A 15,405-nucleotide genomic window follows, 5' to 3' on the forward strand; every position below is an offset into this window, starting at 1 on the left:
ATGAGTGTGATCAGTCGCGACGAGCGCCATCGCCGACCGACTTTCATCGCCAGTAGTGTAATATCGCTAGTCGAATGACAACTTTTCATTGCAGAATCTCGAAATTGTGGTCTCAGTTTGTCCAATCGGTCATCTCGACTCTGTATAACCAAAATGAGCGAGATCATTCGCGACGAGAGCCATCGCCAACCGACTTTCATCGCCAGTAGTGTAATATCGCTAGTCGAATGACAACTTATCATCGCAGAATCTCGAAATTGCGGTCTCAGTTTGTCCAATCGGTCATCTCGACTCTGTATAACCAAAATGAGTGTGATCGGTCGCGACGAGCACCATCGCCAACCGACTTTCATCGCCAGTAGTGTAATATCGCTAGTCGGATGACAACTTATTATCGCAGAATCTCGAAATTGTGCTCTCAGTTTGTTGAATCAGCCATCTTGACTCTGTATAACCAAAATGAGCGGGATCAGTCGCGACGAGTGCCATCACCAACCGACTTTCATTGCCAGTAGTGTAATATCGCTAGTCGAATGACAACTTATCATCACAGAATCTCGAAATTGCGGTCTCAGTTTGTCCAATCGGTCATCTCGACTCTGTATAACCAAAATGAGCGTGATCGGTCGCGACGAGCACCATCGCCAAACGACTTTCATCGCCAGTAGTGTAATATCGCTAGTCGGATGACAACTTATTATCGCAGAATCTCGAAATTGTGCTCCTAGTTTGTTGAATCAGCCATCTTGACTCTGTATAACCAAAATGAGCGTGATCGGTCACGACGATCGACATCGCCGACCGACTTTCATCGCCAGTAGTGCAATATCGCTAGTCGAATGACAACTTATCATCAGAGAGTCTCGAAATTGTGGTGTCAGTTTGTCCAATCGGTCATCTCGACTCTGTATACCCAAAATGAGCGTGATCGGTGGCGACGAGCACCATCCCCGACCAACTTTCATCGCCAGTAGTGCAATATTGCTATTGAATGACAACTTATCATCGCAGAATCTCGAAATTGTGTTCTCTGTTTGTTCAATTGGGCATCTCGACTCTGTATAACCAAAATTAGCGTGATCGGTCGCGACGAGCGCCATCGCCGACCGACCATCATTGCCAGTAGTCTTATATCGTTAGTCGAATGACAACTTATTATCGCAGAATCTCGAAATGGTGGTCTCAGTTTCTCCAATCGGGCAATTCTACTCTTTAAGCAAAATGAGTGTGATTGGTCACGACGAGCGCCATTGCCTAACCGACTTTCATCGCCAGTAGTGTAATATCGCTAGTCGGATGACAACTTATTATCGCAGAATCTCGAAATTGGTCTCTCAGTTTGTTGAATCAGCCATCTTGACTCTGTATAACCAAAATGAGCGTGATCGGTCACGACGAGCGCCATCGCCAACTGACTTTCATCGCCAGTAGTGCAATATCGCTATCGAATATAACTCATCATCTCAGAATCTTGAAATTGCCTTTTCAGTTTTACCATCGGTCATCACGACTCTGCATATCCAAAGTGAGCGTGATCGGTCGTGATGAGCACCATCGCCGACTAACTTTTATCGCCAGTAGTGCAATATCGCTATCGAATGACAACTTATCATCACAGAATCTCGAAATTGTGCTCTCAGTTTGTCGAATTGGTCATCTCGGCCCTGTATAAGCAAAATGAGCGTGATCGGTCGCGACGATTGCCATCGCCGACCGACTTTCATCGCCAGTAGTGCAATATCGCTAGTCGAATGACAACTTATCATCACAGAGTCTCGAAATTGTGGTCTCAGTTTGTCCAATCGGTCATCTCGACTATGTATAACTTAAATGAGCGGGATCAGTCGCGACGAGCGCCATCGCCAACCGACTTTCATCGCCAGTAGTGTAATATCGCTAGGCGAATGACAACTTATCATCACAGAATCTCGAAATTGCGGTCTCAGTTTGTCCAATCGGTCATCTCGACTCTGTATAACCAAAATGAGCGTGATCGGTCGCGACGAGCTGCATCATCAACCGACTTTCATCACCAGTAGTGTAATATGGCTAGTCGGATAACAACTTATTATCGCAGAATCTCGAAATTGTGCTCTCAGTTTGTCAAATCGGTCATCTCGGCCCTGTATAACCAAAATGAGCGTGATCGGTCGCGACGAGCGCAATCGCCGACCAACTTTCATCGCCAGTAGTGTAATATCGCTAGTCTAATGACAACTTATAATCGCAGAATCTTAAAATTGTGGTCTCAGTTTGTTCAATCGGGTATCTCGACTCTGCATAACCAAAATGAGTGTGATCAGTCGCGACGAGCGCCATCGCCGACCGACCATCATCGCCTATAGTCTTATATTGTTAGTCTAATGACCACTTATCATCGCAGAATCTCGAAACTCTGGTCTCAATTTGTTGAATTGGTCATCTCGGCTCTGTATAACCAAAATGAGCGTGATCGGTCGTGACAAGCGTTATCGCCGACCGACCATCATCGCCAGTAGTCTTATTTCGTTAGTCAAATGACAACTTATCATCACAGAGTCTCGAAATTGTGGTCTCAGTTTGTCCAATCGGTCATCTCGACTCTGTATAACCAAAATGAGCGGGATCGGTCACGACGATCGCCATCGCCGACCGACTTTCATCGCCAGTAGTGCAATATCGCTATCGAATGACAACTTATCATCGCAGAATCTTGAAATTGTGGTCTCAGTTTGGTGAATTTGGTCATTTTGGCTCAGTATAACTAAAATGAGTGTGATCAGTCGCGACGAGCGCCATCGCCGACCGACTTTCATCGCCAGTAGTGTAATATTGCTAGTCGAATGATAACTTATCATCACAGACTCTCGAAATTGCGGTCTCAGTTTGTCAAATCGGTCATCTCGACTCTGTATAAACAAAATGAGCGTGATCGGTCGCGACGAGCACCATCACCAACCGACTTTCATCGCCAGTAGTGTAATATCGCTAGTCGGATGACAACTTATCATCACAGAGTCTCGAAATTGTGGTCTCAGTTTGTCCAATCGGTCATCTCGACTCTGTATAACCAAAATGAGCGGGATCATTCGCGACGAGAGCCATCGCCAACCGACTTTCATCGCCAGTAGTGTAATATCGCTAGTCGAATGACAACTCATCATCACAGAATCTCGAAATTGCGGTCTCAGTTTGTCCAATCGGTCATCTCGACTCTGTATAACCAAAATGAGCGTGATTGGTCGCGACGAGCGCCATCGCCAACCGACTTTCATCGCCAGTAGTGTAATATCGCTAGTCGAATGACTACTTATCATCACAGAATCTCGAAATTGCGGTCTCAGTTTGTCCAATCGGTCATCTCGACTCTGTATAACCAAAATGAGCGTGATCGGTCGCGACATGCGCCATCGCCAACCGACTTTCATCGCCAGTAGTGTAATATCGCTAGTCGAATGACAACTTATCATCACAGAGTCTCGAAATTGTGGTCTCAGTTTGTCCAATCGGTCATCTCGACTCTGTATAACCAAAATGAGCGTGATCATTCGCGACGAGAGCCATCGCCAACCGACTTTCATCGCCAGTAGTGTAATATCGCTAGTCGAATGACAACTTATCATCACAGAATCTCGAAATTGCGGTCTCAGTTTGTCCAATCGGTCATCTCGACTCTGTATATATCGCCGACCGACTTTCATCGCCAGTAGTGTAATATCGCTAGTCGAATGACAACTTATCATCACAGAATCTCGAAATTGCGGTCTCAGTTTGTCCAATCGGTCATTTCGACTCTGTATAACCAAAATAAGCGTGATCGGTCACGACGTGCACCATCGCCAACCGACTTTCATCGCCAGTAGTGTAACATCGCTAGTCGGATGACAACTTATTATCGCAGAATCTTGAAATTGTGCTCTCAGTTTGTTGAATCAGCCATCTTGACTCTGTATAACCAAAATGAGCGTGATCGGTCACGACGATCGACATCGCCGACCGACTTTCATCGCCAGTAGTGTAATATCGCTAGTCGGATGACAACTTATCATCACAGAGTCTCGAAATTGTGGTCTCAGTTTGTCCAATCGGTCATCTCGACTCTGTATAACCAAAATGAGCGGGATCATTCGCGACGAGAGCCATCGCCAACCGACTTTCATCGCCAGTAGTGTAATATCGCTAGTCGAATGACAACTCATCATCACAGAATCTCGAAATTGCGGTCTCAGTTTGTCCAATCGGTCATCTCGACTCTGTATAACCAAAATGAGCGTGATTGGTCGCGACGAGCGCCATCGCCAACCGACTTTCATCGCCAGTAGTGTAATATCGCTAGTCGAATGACAACTTATCATCACAGAGTCTCGAAATTGTGGTCTCAGTTTGTCCAATCGGACATCTCGACTCTGTATAACCAAAATGAGCGGGATCATTCGCGACGAGAGCCATCGCCAACCGACTTTCATTGCCAGTAGTGTAATATCGCTAGTCGAATGACAACTTATCATCACAGAATCTCAAAATTGCGGTCTCAGTTTGTCCAATCGGTCATCTCGACTCTGTATAACCAAAATGAGCGTGATCGGTCGCGATGAGCACCTTCGCCAACCGACTTTCATCGCCAGTAGTGTAATATCGCTAGTCGGATGACAACTTATTATCGCAGAATCTCGAAATTGTGCTCTCTGTTTGTTGAATCAGCCATCTCGACTCTGTATAACCAAAATGAGCGTGATCGGTCACGACGATCGCCATCGCCGACCGACTTTCATCGCCAGTAGTGCAATATCGCTATCGAATGACAACTTATCATCGCAGAATCTTAAAACTGTGGTCTCAGTTTGTCGAATTTGGTCATTTTGGCTCAGTATAACTAAAATGAGTGTGATCTGTCGTGACGAGCGCCATCGCCGACCGACTTTCATCGCCAGTAGTGTAATATTGCTAGTCGAATGATAACTTATCATCACAGACTCTCGAAATTGCGGTCTCAGTTTGTCCAATCGGTCATCTCGACTCTGTATAACCAAAATGAGCGGGATCAGTCGCGACGAGTGCCATCGCCAACCGACTTTTATCGCCAGTAGTGTAATATCGCTAGTCGAATGACTACTTATCATCACAGAATCTCGAAATTGCGGTCTCAGTTTGTCCAATCGGTCATCTCGACTCTGTATAACCAAAATGAGCGTGATCGGTCGCGACATGCGCCATCGCCAACCGACTTTCATCGCCAGTAGTGTAATATCGCTAGTCGAATGACAACTTATCATCACAGAGTCTCGAAATTGTGGTCTCAGTTTGTCCAATCGGTCATCTCGACTCTGTATAACCAAAATGAGCGGGATCATTCGCGACGAGAGCCATCGCCAACCGACTTTCATCGCCAGTAGTGTAATATCGCTAGTCGAATGACAACTTATCATCACAGAATCTCGAAATTGCGGTCTCAGTTTGTCCAATCGGTCATCTCGACTCTGTATATATCGCCGACCGACTTTCATCGCCAGTAGTGTAATATCGCTAGTCGAATGACAACTTATCATCACAGAATCTCGAAATTGCGGTCTCAGTTTGTCCAATCGGTCATTTCGACTCTGTATAACCAAAATAAGCGTGATCGGTCACGACGTGCACCATCGCCAACCGACTTTCATCGCCAGTAGTGTAACATCGCTAGTCGGATGACAACTTATTATCGCAGAATCTTGAAATTGTGCTCTCAGTTTGTTGAATCAGCCATCTTGACTCTGTATAACCAAAATGAGCGTGATCGGTCACGACGATCGACATCGCCGACCGACTTTCATCGCCAGTAGTGCAATATCGCTAGTCGAATGACAACTTATCATCACAGAGTCTCGAAATTGTGGTCTCAGTTTGTCCAATCGGTCATCTCGACTCTGTATAACTAAAATGAGCGGGATCAGTCGCGACGAGTGCCATCGCCAACCAACTTTCATCGCCAGTAGTGTAATATTGCTAGTCCAATGACAACTTATCATCACAGAGTCTCGAAATTGTGGTCTCAGTTTGTCCAATCGGTCATCTCGACTCTGTATAACCAAAATGAGCGGGATCATTCGCGACGAGAGCCATCGCCAACCGACTTTCATCGCCAGTAGTGTAATATCGCTAGTCGAATGACAACTTATCATCACAGAATCTCGAAATTGCGGTCTCAGTTTGTCCAATCGGTCATCTCGACTCTGTATAACCAAAATGAGCGTGATCGGTCGCGACGAGCACCATCGCCAACCGACTTTCATCGCCAGTAGTGTAATATCGCTAGTCAGATGACAAGTTATTATCGCAGAATCTCGAAATTGTGCTCTCAGTTTGTTGAATCAGCCATCTTGACTCTGTTTAACCAAAATGAGCGTGATCGGTCACGACGAGAGCCATCGCCGACTAACTTTCATTGCCAGTAGTGTAATATCGCTATCGAATGACAACTTATCATCGCAGAATCTTGAAATTGTGGTCTCAGTTTGTCGAATTCTTCATTTCGGCCCCGTATAACCATAATGAACAAGATCGGTCGCGACGAGCGCCATCGCCGACCGACTTTCATCGCCAGAAGTGCAATATCGCTATCGAATGACCACTTACCATCGCAGAATCTTGAAATTGTGGTCTCAGTTTGTCGAATTTGGTCATTTTGGCTCTGTAAAACTAAAATGAGTGTGAACAGTCGCGACGAGCGTCATCGCTGACCGACTTTCATCGCCAGTAGTGTAATATCGCTAGTCGAATGACAACTTATTATTGCAGAATCTCGAAATTGTGCTCTCAGTTTGTCGAATTAGCCATCTTCACCCTGTATAACCAAAATGAGCGTGATCGGTCGCGACAAGCGCCATCGCCAACTGACTTTCATCGCCAGTAGTGCAATATTGCTATTGAATGACAACTTATCATCGCAGAATCTCGAAATTGTGTTCTCTGTTTGTTCAATTGGGCATCTCGACTCTGTATAACCAAAATTAGCGTGATCGGTCGCGACGAGCGCCATCGCCGACCGACCATCATTGCCAGTAGTCTTATATCGTTAGTCGAATGACCACTTATTATCGCAGAATCTCGAAATGGTGGTCTCAGTTTTTCCAATCGGGCAATTCTACTCTTTAAGCAAAATGAGTGTGATTGGTCGCGACGAGCGCCATTGCCTAACCAACTTTCATCGCCAGTAGTGTAATATCGCTAGTCGGATGACAACTTATTATCGCAGAATCTCGAAATTGGTCTCTCAGTTTGTTGAATCAGCCATCTTGACTCTGTATAACCAAAATGAGCGTGATCGGTCACGACAAGCGCCATCGCCAACTGACTTTCATCGCCAGTAGTGCAATATCGCTATCGAATATAACTTATCATCTCAGAATCTTGAAATTGCCTTTTCAGTTTTACCATCGGTCATCACGACTCTGCATATCGAAAGTGAACGTGATCGGTCGTGATGAGCACCATCGCCGACGAACTTTTATCACCAGTAGTGCAATATCGGTATCGAATGACAACTTATCATCACAGAATCTCGAAATTGTGCTCTCAGTTTGTCGAATTGGTCATCTCGGCCCTGTATAAGCAAAATGAGCGGGATCATTCGCGACGAGAGCCATCGCCAACCGACTTTCATCGCCAGTAGTGTAATATCGCTAGTCGAATGACAACTTATCATCACAGAATCTCGAAATTGCGGTCTCAGTTTGTCCAATCGGTCATCTCGACTCTGTATAACCAAAATGAGCGTGATCGGTCGCGACGAGCACCATCGCCAACCGACTTTCATCGCCAGTAGTGTAATATTGCTAGTCAGATGACAAGTTATTATCGCAGAATCTCGAAATTGTGCTCTCAGTTTGTTGAATCAGCCATCTTGACTCTGTTTAACCAAAATGAGCGTGATCGGTCACGACGAGAGCCATCGCCGACCAACTTTCATTGCCAGTAGTGTAATATCGCTATCGAATGACAACTTATCATCGCAGAATCTTGAAATTGTGGTCTCAGTTTATCGAATTCGTCATTTCGGCCCCGTATAACCATTATGAACAAGATCGGTCGCGACGAGCGCCATCGCCGACCGACTTTCATTGCCAGTAGTGTAATATCGCTAGTCGAATGACAACTTATCATCACAGAGTCTCGAAATTGTGGTCTCAGTTTGTCCAATCGGTCATCTCGACTATGTATAACTAAAATGAGCGGGATCAGTCGCGACGAGCGCCATCGCCAACCGACTTTCATCGCCAGTAGTGTAATATCGCTAGGCGAATGACAACTTATCATCACAGAATCTCGAAATTGCGGTCTCTGTTTGTCGAATTGGTCATCTCGGCCCTGTATAAGCAAAATGAGCGTGATCGGTCGCGACGATTGCCATCGCCGACCGACTTTCATCGCCAGTTGTGTAATATCGCTAGTCGAATGACAACTTATCATCACAGAGTCTCGAAATTGTGGTCTCAGTTTGTCCAATCGGTCATCTCGACTATGTATAACTAAAATGAGCGGGATCAGTCGCGACGAGCGCCATCGCCAACCGACTTTCATCGCCAGTAGTGTAATATCGCTAGGCGAATGACAACTTATCATCACAGAATCTCGAAATTGCGGTCTCTGTTTGTCCAATCGGTCATCTCGACTCTGTATAACCAAAATGAGCGTGATCGGTCGCGACGAGCAGCATCATCAACCGACTTTCATCACAAGTAGTGTAATATGGCTAGTCGGATAACAACTTATTATCGCAGAATCTCGAAATTGTGCTCTCAGTTTGTCGAATCGGTCATCTCGGCCCTGTATAACCAAAATGAGCGTGATCGGTCGCGACGAGCGCCATCGCCGACCAACTTTCATCGCCAGTAGTGTAATATCGCTAGTCTAATGACAACTCATCATCACAGAATCTCGAAACTCTGGTCTCAATTTGTTGAATTGGTCATCTCGGCTCTGTATAACCAAAATGAGCGTGATCGGTCGTCACAAGCGTTATCGCCGACCGACCATCATCGCCTATAGTCTTATATTGTTAGTCTAATGACCACTTATCATCGCAGAATCTCGAAACTCTGGTCTCAATTTGTTGAATTGGTCATCTCGGCTCTGTATAACCAAAATGAGCGTGATCGGTCGTCACAAGCGTTATCCCCGACCGACCATCATCGCCAGTAGTCTTATATCGTTAGTCAAATGACAACTTATCATCACAGAGTCTCGAAATTGTGGTCTCAGTTTGTCCAATCGGTCATCTCGACTCTGTATAACCAAAATGAGCGGGATCGGTCACGACGATCGCCATCGCCGACCGACTTTCATAGCCAGTAGTGCAATATCGCTATCGAATGACAACTTATCATCGCAGAATCTTGAAATTGTGGTCTCAGTTTGTTGAATCAGCCATCTTGACTCTGTATAACCAAAATGAGCGTGATCGGTCACGACGATCGCCATCGCCGACCGACTTTCATCACCAGTAGTGCAATATCGCTATCGAATGACAACTTATCATCGCAGAATCTTGAAATTGTGGTCTCAGTTTGTCGAATTTGGTCATTTTGGCTCAGTATGACTAAAATGAGTGTGATCAGTCGCGACGAGCGCCATCGCCGACCGACTTTCATCGCCAGTAGTGTAATATTGCTAGTCGAATGATAACTTATCATCACAGACTCTCAAAATTGCGGTCTCAGTTTGTCAAATCGGTCATCTCGACTCTGTATAAACAAAATGAGCGTGATCGGTCGCGACGAGCACCATCACCAACCGACTTTCATCGCCAGTAGTGTAATATCGCTAGTCGGATGACAACTTATCATCACAGAGTCTCGAAATTGTGCTCTCAGTTTGTCCAATCGGTCATCTCGACTCTGTATAACCAAAATGAGCGGGATCATTCGCGACGAGAGCCATCGCCAACCGACTTTCATCGCCAGTAGTGTAATATCGCTAGTCGAATGACAACTCATCATCACAGAATCTCGAAATTGCGGTCTCAGTTTGTCCAATCGGTCATCTCGACTCTGTATAACGAAAATGAGCGTGATCGGTCGCGACGAGCGCCATCGCCAACCGACTTTCATCGCCAGTAGTGTAATATCGCTAGTCGAATGACAACTTATCATCACAGAGTCTCGAAATTGTGGTCTCAGTTTGTTGAATCAGCCATCTTGACTCTGTATAACCAAAATGAGTGGGATCAGTCGCGACGAGTGCCATCGCCAACCGACTTTCATCGCCAGTAGTGTAATATCGGTAGTCGAATGACAACTTATCATCACAGAGTCTCGAAATTGTGGTCTCAGTTTGTCCAATTGGACATCTCGACTCTGTATAACCAAAATGAGCGGGATCATTCGCGACGAGAGCCATCGCCAACCGACTTTCAATGCCAGTAGTGTAATATCGCTAGTCGAATGACAACTTATCATCACAGAATCTCAAAATTGCGGTCTCAGTTTGTCCAATTGGTCATCTCGACTCTGTATAACCAAAATGAGCGTGATCGGTCGCGATGAGCACCTTCGCCAACCGACTTTCATCGCCAGTAGTGTAATATCGCTAGTCGGATGACAACTTATTATCGCAGAATCTCGAAATTGTGCTCTCAGTTTGTTGAATCAGCCATCTCGACTCTGTATAACCAAAATGAGCGTGATCGGTCACGAGGATCGCCATCGCCGACCGACTTTCATCGCCAGTAGTGCAATATCGCTATCGAATGACAACTTATCATCGCAGAATCTTGAAATTGTGGTCTCAGTTTGTCGAATTTGGTCATTTTGGCTCAGTATGACTAAAATGAGTGTGATCAGTCGCGACGAGCGCCATCGCCGACCGACTTTCATCGCCAGTAGTGTAATATTGCTAGTCGAATGATAACTTATCATCACAGACTCTCGAAATTGCGGTCTCAGTTTGTCAAATCGGTCATCTCGACTCTGTATAAACAAAATGAGCGTGATCGGTCGCGACGAGCATCATCACCAACCGACTTTCATCGCCAGTAGTGTAATATCGCTAGTCGGATGACAACTTATCATCACAGAGTCTCGAAATTGTGGTCTCAGTTTGTCCAATCGGTCATCTCGACTCTGTATAACCAAAATGAGCGGGATCATTCGCGACGAGAGCCATCGCCAACCGACTTTCATCGCCAGTAGTGTAATATCGCTAGTCGAATGACAACTTATCATCACAGAATCTCGAAATTGCGGTCTCAGTTTGTCCAATTGGTCATCTCGACTCTGTATAACCAAAATGAGAGTGATCGGTCGCGATGAGCACCTTCGCCAACCGACTTTCATCGCCAGTAGTGTAATATCGCTAGTCGGATGACAACTTATTATCGCAGAATCTCGAAATTGTGCTCTCAGTTTGTTGAATCAGCCATCTCGACTCTGTATAACCAAAATGAGCGTGATCGGTCACGAGGATCGCCATCGCCGACCGACTTTCATCGCCAGTAGTGCAATATCGCTATCGAATGACAACTTATCATCGCAGAATCTTGAAATTGTGGTCTCAGTTTGTCGAATTTGGTCATTTTGGCTCAGTATGACTAAAATGAGTGTGATCAGTCGCGACGAGCGCCATCGCCGACCGACTTTCGTCGCCAGTAGTGTAATATTGCTAGTCGAATGATAACTTATCATCACAGACTCTCGAAATTGCGGTCTCAGTTTGTCAAATCGGTCATCTCGACTCTGTATAAACAAAATGAGCGTGATCGGTCGCGACGAGCACCATCACCAACCGACTTTCATCGCCAGTAGTGTAATATCGCTAGTCGGATGACAACTTATCATCACAGAGTCTCGAAATTGTGGTCTCAGTTTGTCCAATCGGTCATCTCGACTCTGTATAACCAAAATGAGCGGGATCATTCGCGACGAGAGCCATCGCCAACCGACTTTCATCGCCAGTAGTGTAATATCGCTAGTCGAATGACAACTTATCATCACAGAATCTCGAAATTGCGGTCTCAGTTTGTCCAATCGGTCATCACGACTCTGTATATATCGCCGACCGACTTTCATCGCCAGTAGTGTAATATCGCTAGTCAAATGACAACTTATCATCACAGAATCTCGAAATTGCGGTCTCAGTTTGTCCAATCGGTCATCACGACTCTGTATAACAAAAATGAGCGTGATCGGTCGCGACTTGCACCATCGCCAACCGACTTTCATCGCCAGTAGTGCAATATCGCTAGTCGAATGACAACTTATCATCAAAGAGTCTCGAAATTGTGGTGTCAGTTTGTCCAATCGGTCATCTGGACTCTGTATAACCAAAATGAGCAGGATCAGTCGCGACGAGCGCTATCGCCAACCGACTTTCATCGCCAGTAGTGTAATATCGCTAGTCGAATGACAACTCATCATCACAGAATCTCGAAATTGCGGTGTCAGTTTGTCCAATCGGTCATCTCGACTCTGTATAACAAAAATGAGCGTGATCGGTCGCTACAAGCACCATCCCCGACCAACTTTCATCGCCAGTAGTGTAATATCGCTATCGAATGGCAACTTATCATCGCAGAATCTTGAAATTGTGGTCTCAGTTTGTGGAATTCGTCATTTCGGCCCGGTATAACCATAATGAACAAGATCGGTCGCGACGAGCGCCATCGCCGACCGACTTTCATCGCCAGTAGTGCAATATCGCTATCGAATGACAACTTATCACCGCAGATTCTTGAAATTGTGGTCTCAGTTTGTCGAATTTGGTCATTTTGGCTCAGTATAACTAAAATGAGTGTGATCAGTCGCGACCAGCGCCATCTCCGACCGACTTTCATCGCCAGTAGTGTAATATCGCTAGTCGAATGAGAACTTATCATCGCAGAATCTCGAAATTGCGGTCTCACTGTGTCCAATCGGTCATCTCGACTCTGTATAACCAAAATGAGCGTGATCGGTCCCGACGAGCACCATCGCCAACCGACTTTCATCGCCAGTAGTGTAATATCGCTAGTCGGATGACAAGAATCTCGAAATTGTGCTCTCAGTTTGTTGAATCAGACATCTTGACTCTGTATAACCAAAAGGAGCGGGATCAGTCGCGACGAGTGCCATCACCAACCGACTTTCATTGCCAGTAGTGTAATATCGCTAGTCGAATGACAACTTATCATCACAGAATCTCGAAATTGCGGTCTCAGTTTGTCCAATCGGTCATCTCGACTCTGTATAACCAAAATGAGCGTGATCGATCGCGACGAGCACCATCGCCAACCGACTTTCATCGCCAGTAGTGTAATATTGCTAATCGGATGACAACTTATTATCGCAGAATCTCGAAATTGTGCTCTCAGTTTGTTGAATCAGCCATCTTGACTCTGTATAACCAAAATGAGCGTGATCGGTCACGACGATCGACATCGCCGACCGACTTTCATCGCCAGTAGTGCAATATCGCTAGTCGAATGACAACTTATCATCACAGAGTCTCGAAATTGTGGTGTCAGTTTGTCCAATCGGTCATCTTGACTCTGTATAACCAAAATAAGCGTGATCGGTCACGACGATCGACATCGCCGACCGACTTTCATCGCCAGTAGTGCAATATCGCTAGTCGAATGACAACTTATCATCACAGAGTCTCGAAATTGTGGTGTCAGTTTGTCCAATCGGTCATCTGGACTCTGTATAACCAAAATGAGCGGGATCAGTCGCGACGAGCGCTATCGCCAACCGACTTTCATCGCCAGTAGTGTAATATCGCTAGTCGAATGACAACTTATCATCACAGAATCTCGAAATTGCGGTCTCAGTTTGTCCAATCGGTCATCTCGACTCTGTATAACCAAAATGAGCGTGATCGGTCGCGACGAGCGCCATCGCCAACCGACTTTCATCGCCAGTAGTGTAATATCGCTAGTCGAATGACAACTTATCATCGCAGAATATTGAAATTGTGGTCTCAGTTTGTCGAATTCGTCATTTCGGCCCCGTATAACCATAATGAACAAGATCGGTCGCGACGAGCGCCATCGCTGACCGACTTTCATCGCCAGTAGTGCAATATCGCTATCGAATGACAACTTATCATCGCAGATTCTTGAAATTGTGGTCTCAAGTTGTCGAATTTGGTCATTTTGGCTCAGTATAACTAAAATGAGTGTGATCAGTCACGACGAGCGCCATCGCCGACCGACTTTCATCGCCAGTAGTGTAATATCGCTAGTCAAATGACAACTTTTCATTGCTGAATCTCGAAATTGTGGTCTCAGTTTGTACAATGGGTCATCTCGACTCTGTATAACCAAAATGAGCGAGATCATTCGCGACGAGAGCCATCGCCAACCGACTTTCATCGCCAGTAGTGTAATATCGCTAGTCGAATGACAACTTATCATCGCAGAATCTCGAAATTGCAGTCTCAGTTTGTCCAATCGGTCATCTCGACTCTGTATAACCAAAATGAGCGTGATCGGTCGCGACGAGCACCATCGCCAACCGACTTTCATCGCCAGTAGTGTAATATTGCTAGTCGGATGACAACTTATTATCGCAGAATCTCGAAATTGTGCTCTCAGTTTGTTGAATCAGCCATCTTGACTCTGTATAACCAAAATGAGCGGGATCAGTCGCGACGAGTGCCATCACCAACCGACTTTCATTGCCAGTAGTGTAATATCGCTAGTCGAATGACAACTTATCATCACAGAATTTCGAAATTGCGGTCTCAGTTTGTCCAATCGGTCATCTCGACTCTGTATAACCAAAATGAGCGTGATCGGTCGCGACGAGCACCATCGCCAACCGACTTTCATCGCCAGTAGTGTAATATCGCTAGTCGGATGACAACTTACTATCGCAGAATCTCGAAATTGTGCTCTCAGTTTGTTGAATCAGCCATCTTGACTCTGTATAACCAAAAAAAGCGTGAACGGTCACGACGATCGACATCGCCGACCGACTTTCATCGCCAGTAGTGCAATATCGCTAGTCGAATGACAACTTATCATCACAGAGTCTCGAAATTGTGGTGTCAGTTTGTCCAATTGGTCATCTGGACTCTGTATAACCAAAATGAGCGGGATCAGTCGCGACGAGCGCTATCGCCAACCGACTTTCATCGCCAGTAGTGTAATATCGCTAGTCGAATGACAACTTATCATCACAGAATCTCGAAATTGCGGTCTCAGTTTGTCCAATCGGTCATCTCGACTCTGTATAACCAAAATGAGCGTGATCGGTCGCGACGAGCGCCATCGCCAACCGACTTTCATCGCCAGTAGTGTAATATCGCTAGTCGAATGACAACTTATCATCGCAGAATATTGAAATTGTGGTCTCAGTTTGTCGAATTCGTCATTTCGGCCCCGTATAACGATAATGAACAAGATCGGTCGCGACGAGCGCCATCGCCGACCGACTTTCATCGCCAGTAGTGCAATATCGCTATCGAATGACA

Source organism: Lineus longissimus, chromosome 8 (assembly GCF_910592395.1).
Source record: "Lineus longissimus chromosome 8, tnLinLong1.2, whole genome shotgun sequence".
In the NCBI taxonomy this organism is placed as follows: Eukaryota; Metazoa; Nemertea; class Pilidiophora; order Heteronemertea; family Lineidae; genus Lineus; species Lineus longissimus.